Source organism: Thalassophryne amazonica, chromosome 18 (genome assembly GCF_902500255.1).
Source record: "Thalassophryne amazonica chromosome 18, fThaAma1.1, whole genome shotgun sequence".
NCBI classification, from domain to species: Eukaryota; Metazoa; Chordata; class Actinopteri; order Batrachoidiformes; family Batrachoididae; genus Thalassophryne; species Thalassophryne amazonica.
Window position 1 is genome coordinate 17,996,290 of NC_047120.1, and position 7,216 is coordinate 18,003,505.

Genomic DNA, 7,216 nt, shown 5'->3' on the forward strand with positions numbered 1-7,216 from the left:
TTTTGTCAAAGAGAAACCTTGGGCTCGTTTTTCTTCCATCATTTTTTCAACCTTGCACTAGGTGCACACGCTGAACTGCTGCATGTACTGACTCTGCAGCCTGACGCATGGATGCGCACACCAGCCAGACTGTGCAGGAGTGTCTTTTTTGGACTGCGTTAAAAAAGTTCCTCAACTTCAAAGCATGTCCTGCGGCTGCACTGCACTCAGCCCACAAAGACGGGAACAGACAGCAGAAAGTGCACAAACATCAAAATCTGCAGCAACAGGCTGATAATGGCATTCCCTCACGTGAACACTGATAAAATAATTGTACGCCTCCAAAAACTTGAATGGCTTCATGGTCGTCGTCTCCAAGATGTAATTTCTCACAATATCGCTTTCGATCTTTGGGATCAAGAGTTGGCAAGTAATCTGAAGTCATCTTCCGTGTGTTTCCTCACCACATCTGATTAGAGTCTGGAGTTTTCTGCCTACCAATCCGCGTGCAGGCGCGGGGAAATCGGAAGTAAACAACAACAGCGTTCCCTTCTATTGGCACGTTTTACGCCAGATGCTCTTCCTGACACAACTCCACTTTACATGGAGATCTAAATAAAATTATTAATGGCTAAAAAAAAAATTAAGTATAAAAAAGCACTCATCATACAAATGATGTTTGAATGCAAGATCAATACTTGCAAGTTTATTTTATTTATTGTTTTTATTTTTGGGCAATCAAGCTGAATCTCTTTATTCAGACAATGATTTTCTTTAGTCTTTTCTCCCTGTGAAGTTGCAGGAAATGCCTTCAATTGATATTTAAAAAAGGCAAAGTGCTACAGTTTCTCCTCCGTTTGAATAAAAAAAAAATCCTCTGGTGACCCACCCCACACCAATGTGCTCTAAATTTCTGGGGAGAGCCCTGTGTATGTACATCTATCTCTGTCAGATCTACATCAGGGGGAGTCCCTCTGATGTTTGGGCCAAGATCAGAGCTTCAGCGTGCCATCCAGTAGATGTGTCGGACTGGCATCTACTGGATGGGCGGTGTGAATTGTGAGGCACATCTCTGTGGATGTCAGAGTACTATTGCGCTCACAATGTCTGAGAATTCCATTCCTGAGCAACACCATGGCTGCATGTGCTGGCTGATCCACAAATGCGGATCCACACTTCACACACAGAAGTATGAATAATAAATAAATGAGTTCAGCAAATGGGTTTTTATGTTACAAATGAAGAAATTATATATTTGCATATACACATGTATTTGTACAAACAAACACACAGCTTACAGATCACAGATGTACGAGGTCTGTCCAAAAACTATCAGACCTTTTTATTTTTTCAAAAACCTTATGGATTTGAATCACGTGTGCTTGCATGAGCCAACCTTGAACCTTCGTGTGCATGCGTGATTTTTTTCACGCCTGTCGGTTGCGTCATTCGCCTGTGAGCAGGCTTTGAGTGAGCACTGGTCCTCCCCCCTCGTTGGATTTTCATTGCGAGGAAAATGTCTGAACGATTGGAGCAGCGCTGAATCAAATTTTTCCAGAAACTGTGAGAGACAGCCAGGTGGAAACCATTCGGAAGATTCAGGCAGCTTTCGGTGGCTTTTCAGTCGAGTGAGTATCCAAGGAATTGTGTAAGAGCTGGACATGTCACAACATGTCCTGTGAGACTTCCAACTTCCGCATGTCTTTCATTACAAAATCTCCTGTAACAGTGGAATGTGCCGAAAAAGTGCTGATGTCCACTTTTTCTGCAATTTCTCTGGTAGTCAGACGACATCCCGGATCAACACAGCGTTCACTTTGGAAATGATCTGGTCGTTTCAGCCTGTGGCCGCTCGGAGCGTGGCGCACCCTCCGCCATTGTGCGCCGTCTTTAAACCGGTTGTAACACTCCTTAATCTGTGTGATGCCCATAGGATCGTCACCGAAAGCCGTCTGAATCTTCCAAATGGTTTCCACCTGTCTGTCTCTCATAGTTTCTGGAAAAATTTGATGCAGCAAAGCTCCAAATCGTTCAGACATTTTCCTTGCAATGAAAATCCAACGAGGGGGGAGGACCAGTGCTCACACAAAGCATGCTCACAGGTGAATGATGCAACCGACGGGCATGAAAAAAATCACCCATGCGCATGAAGGTTCAAGGTTGGCTCATGCAAGCACACATGATTCAAATCCATATGGTTTTTGAAAAAAATAAAAAGGTCTGATACTTTTTGGACAGACCTCGTATGTTTGTGAATCGCAAGACACGTGTACGAATCAAGGAATATTTGTACATCTCCCTCTGTGCTTTGCGGGTGTCAATGACACAGATTTAACTCCATTGTTCAGGTTGTATATGTTTTTGTAGGTTCTCACTGACATGTTGTCATTTTGCAACATTGGTCTAAATGGGGAGCTACATCCCTTGCATTTGTATTCATTGTCTGAACAACAATACAGAAATAAGACTTTATTTGCAGTCTCTGCCTTTGTCCCACAAAAGTTTAAGGGCCTGGTCACATGGCACACGGTGTTAGCTGAACGAAGGAAAAAAGTCACAAAGCCACAAATCGTCGAGGAAAAAGTGGACGAATGAGCCGGCACTTCTCCTATCACAGAAAAGCCTGCGAGTGCAGAGCACATAAAAGACTGAAACAAAACAGAAACTACCAAAAGAAAAACGAAGCAAACGGTGACCTTGACGCTTTGACGTTAGTTGTCTTGACAACAGGTTTGTCAACTTGTGCTCGCACATGCACATTGCAGCCAGAGACAGCTGCAAAGTGCGTAAATACTTTAAGTAGTTGATAAAACGTTCTTGCCGCTATTGTTTCTGTATGAAAACGTTGCTTTTCATCCCACACATGGACAAGTCATGTTCATCTTGTCGTATCTTTAGTTACTGATCTGTTCAGATATTGTCAATGTTTGTGCAAGACGTCGGACTTGGGAGGTTGGACAAAGTTGGACAACAATCAAACGGAATACTGACGGTATGGGGACTACGCAAACGATGAGGAACCGTCAAGACAGACAGCAAAACGGAATTCGGACAAATTGAAGTTGTCGTCAGGATTCGTTCACATTTTCATTCACATTTTTTCAACAGTTTGAAAATTCTGACGAAGCGCCAGCTACAGGAACAAAGCTGGATGACGGTTAAACAATGTCTCTGAAAGTCAACGTAAGTCCAGATTTCTTGTTTCGTTTGGGCTTCGGTGTCCTTCGTTAGTGCCGTGTGACCGAGACTTAACACGGTAAATGGACTGGATTTATATAGCACTTTTCCATCTGTATCAGATGCAGTCGCTCAAAGCATCAGATGCTCAAAGCGCTTTACACGCTTTGAGCATCTGGCAGCACCCACCCCAGTGGGAGGGTGCTGCCATACAAGGTGTTCACTACACACTGGGAGCAACTAGGAGATTAAGGACCTTGCCCAAGGGCTCTTAGTGATTTTCTAGTCAGGCTGGGATTTGAACTGAGGATCTTCTGGTCTCAAGCCCCTCCATTAACATGTAACAGTAAAGTCTGTCATGTTGTTATGAACACTCATTTCTTTCAACAACACGAACTGTGACATTCATATACCAGTTAGTGGCATACAGACAGACGGTGCAGCACGCGCTGTTGCATTGGGCCCTGGGACACACAGGGGCCCGTTAAGTAGTCTGGACTAAGTTATATTATCACAGTGAACCGCACTGTGCATGAGACCTCATGCACATCACTTAGCTGATTCATTCATTACCTTATAGCCTTGAGGCATGCCGAGCTCTGTCATGGTTTCCCAATTGGTGAAATAGTTGAGCACATTATATTGGGATATGGTGTGTTTCTTAATGAACAATAGACTACATTTACGATACAGATTACTCAGTTAAAAGTTACGTAATGTCTGTCTTAACATGTCATAAGATGTCATGCGGTGATGAATGCTGGGTAAACTATATGATGCCTCCATGTCAAGCAATGACAGAGCTGGATTTATAACAACTTAACAAATAAACCCCACGGATAACCGTTACATCCATGTGCCTTCTTCTCCAGGAAATTGTCTGCAACTGAATGCAACTATAGCATTGGTGACTGTGAACTGCTGGCAGTTAAGGTGACCTTGAAGGAGTGGTGTCAGTGACTTGAGGGGGCACAGATGCCATTTCTTGTATGTACTGATCACAAAAACCTCGCCTATCTCCGCATCACGAAGCATCTTAACGCCAGGCTGACTAGATGGGCACTCTTTTTCAGTAGATTTAACTTTGTGTTATCTTACTGACCTGGTTCCAAGAACGGCAAGCCCAATGCTCTGTCACGACAATATAATAGCCCAGATGCGGCGCCGGATCCTGGTACCATTCTGCCCTCCTCCGGTTTTGTTTTGGCTATCACGTGGGAGATTGAGTCACGGGTTAAATTAGCTCTTGAGAGGACGCAGAGTCCACCTGAATGTCCTCAGGACAAGCTGTTTATTCCGGTCTCACTCGGGGGGGGGGGGGGGGGGGGGGGGTCACAACAGTCGTTTTTGTCATCCAGGAATTAAGACTGTGTTTGTGATTGAACAGAGGTATTCGTGGGCACAGCTTGCCAAAGATCTCAGAATTTGTCAGTGCTTGCCAGGTCTGCGCTATGGATAAGTCTTCAACTTGTCTGCCTGCAGGCTTGCTACACCCTCTGCCTGTTCCTAAACAGCCATGTATCGACAAACAAACACATTCACACCTGCACACAAACCGATGGTCAATTTAAAGTTTTCAGTTCACCTAACCTGCATTTTTTTTTTTTTTTTTTTTTTTTTTTTGGTTGTGGGAGGAAGCCGGAGCACCCAGAGAGAACCCAGGCAAACACGGGGAGAACATGCAAACTCCACACAGAAAGGCCACAGGTGGGAATCAATCCCATGACCTTGCTGTGAGGCAACCGTGCTAACCATAAATCCACCGTGCTGCCCTAAGTAAAAATAATAAATTTATAAAGCATTTTAAATGAAGAAAAAAGTCAACAAAGTGCTGAACGAACATATCCCAATATAAAACCTCAAAACAATGAAGTACAACAAGCAAAAATAATGAAAAGATTAGAAACCATAAAACTAATTACAGGTAATAGAAAATATGTTTTTAAAATGGCTACATTTCAAATGCCAACAGCCAGCCTGTTCCACAAGATATGAGCGTGACAAGAAAAGGCTCTGAAACCTGCTGACTTCTTCTGAACCCTTGAGGCACAGAGCAAGTCTGCGTCCAAGGACCACAGGGCACAAGAAGGTATAGAAGACTGAATAAGTTCAGCAAGACAATTGAATTCATGACCGTTTAGAACCTTATATGTCAGCAACTAAACCTTGAAATCTGCTCTTCAAGTCACATGGAGCCAGTAAAGGGAAGCCAGAATGACTGTGATCAAATCTGGTTTTCATCTAAACTCAAGCAGCAGTATTCTATACCATCTGTAGACATCCTATAGTATTTTGTGGCAATGCAGAAAATAAAGCATTACAGTAGTCATCCATCCATCCATTTTCTTCCGCTTTATCCGGAGTCGGGTCGCGGGTACAGCAGCTCAAGCAAAGCCGCGCAGACCTCACGATCCACACACACTTCCCCCAGCTCCTCCTGGGGAACCCCAAGGCGTTCCCAAGCCAGCCGAGAGATGTAGTCCCTCCAGTGTGTCCTGGGTCTTCCCCGGGGCCTCCTCCCGATGGGACTTGCCCGGAACACGTCTCCAGTGAGGCGTCCAGGGGGCATCTGGAAAAGATGCCCGAGCCACCTCAACTGGCTCCTTTCGATGTGGAGGAGCAGCGGCTCGACTCTGAGCTCCTCCCGAGTGACCGAGCTCCTCACCCTATCTCTAAGGGAGCGCCCAACCACCCTGCGGAGGAAACTCGTCTCAGCCACTTGTACTCACTTGTACAGTAGTCAATTTTGAATTAAAATTTGGGAAATGTAAAACAAACCCTGATGTACATTTCCACTTTATCAGTTCCATCAGTGCAAGAACTTACTGTTGTCAGGTCAACCTCACCACTCTGCTATTTTATTTTAATGAGTGTTGTCCCCACTTTTATTGTTAGTTTGTTTCTCTGCAGACATGCAACCATTGTTGGTGATTAAAGAAGAAACTCTCCAGGAACATCAGGAATGGAATCTGAGTGTTGACCAGGAGGACATTAAAGAAGAAGAGAAGCTGTGGATAAGTCAGCAGGGAGAGCAACTTCAGCAGCTGGAGGAGGCAGATCTCAACAAGTTTGGTTTCATTGCCGTCATTGTGAAGAGTGAAAATGAAGATGAAAAACCAGAGTTAGCACAGCTTCATCAAAGCCGAAGTGATGAGAGCACAGAGGCTGAGCCTGTAGCCAGCAGCTCATCTATACACAGAACACTGACAGCAGAAGCTGATGGAGAGGACGATGGAGGGCCACAACCAGCCAGCAACTCGGGTCCAAACAGTCATTTAAAACCAGATACCAGTGACAGGAGTTCAGACAGTTCTGGAACTGAGGCTGATGACATTTATGACTGGAAACAGACCAGAGAACTTCAGTCAAGTTTTAACTGTCGAATAAATACCAATATTGTTCATTCAGGCAACATTGATGAGAAACAATTTAAAGGCTCTAGATATGGAAAAGCACCTGTTCACATGAACAACTCAGAGAAACAAAAGGAAAAGCAAGCAAGTGTAAAACCATTTAGCTGTTCTGATCAGAGTAAAAGACAGAAACAGAAGGGCACTCCGAACAAACACATTAGAATTCAGACAGGACAAAAACCATTTGTCTGTTATGAGTGTGGTAAAAGATGTGGGCAAAAGGGCGACCTGAACAAACACATGATAATTCATACAGGGCAAAAACCATTTGTTTGTTCTGAGTGTGGTCAAAGATTTGGACTAAAGAGCAGCTTGAACAAACACATGATAATTCATACAGGGCAAAAACCATTTGTTTGTTCTGAGTGTGATAAAAGATTTGGACGAAAGAGCACCCTGGACACACACATTATTATAATTCATACAGGGCAAAAAGCATTTGTCTGTTCTGAGTGTGGTCGAAGATTTGGACATAAGAGCCACCTAAATAGACACATGATAATTCATACAGGACAAAAACCATTTGTCTGTTATGAGTGTGGAAAAAGATGTGGGCAAAAGGGCGACCTGAACAAACACATGATAATTCATACAGGACAAAAACCATTTGTTTGTTCTGAGTGTGGTCAAAGATTTGTACAAAAGAG

At 43.9% G+C, this 7,216-nt stretch overlaps 2 long non-coding RNA genes across 3 annotated transcripts in view; one reads left to right on the plus strand and one right to left on the minus strand.

The window, feature by feature from the left end:
• LOC117530503 overlaps positions 1–7,204 on the minus strand; it is a 29,076-nt gene extending 21,872 nt beyond the window's left edge. The window contains exon 1 of one of the 2 annotated variants that reach the window (XR_004566379.1): positions 7,137–7,204. This is a non-coding gene — a long non-coding RNA (uncharacterized LOC117530503). Of the gene's footprint in view, positions 1–6,797; positions 6,866–7,136 lie in introns of those variants that run through there. The other variant, XR_004566380.1, reaches the window with a different exon arrangement.
• LOC117530502 lies at positions 6,586–7,216 on the plus strand. Its single transcript, XR_004566378.1, has 2 exons — positions 6,586–6,657; positions 7,081–7,216. It is a non-coding gene; the product is annotated as an uncharacterized LOC117530502 (long non-coding RNA).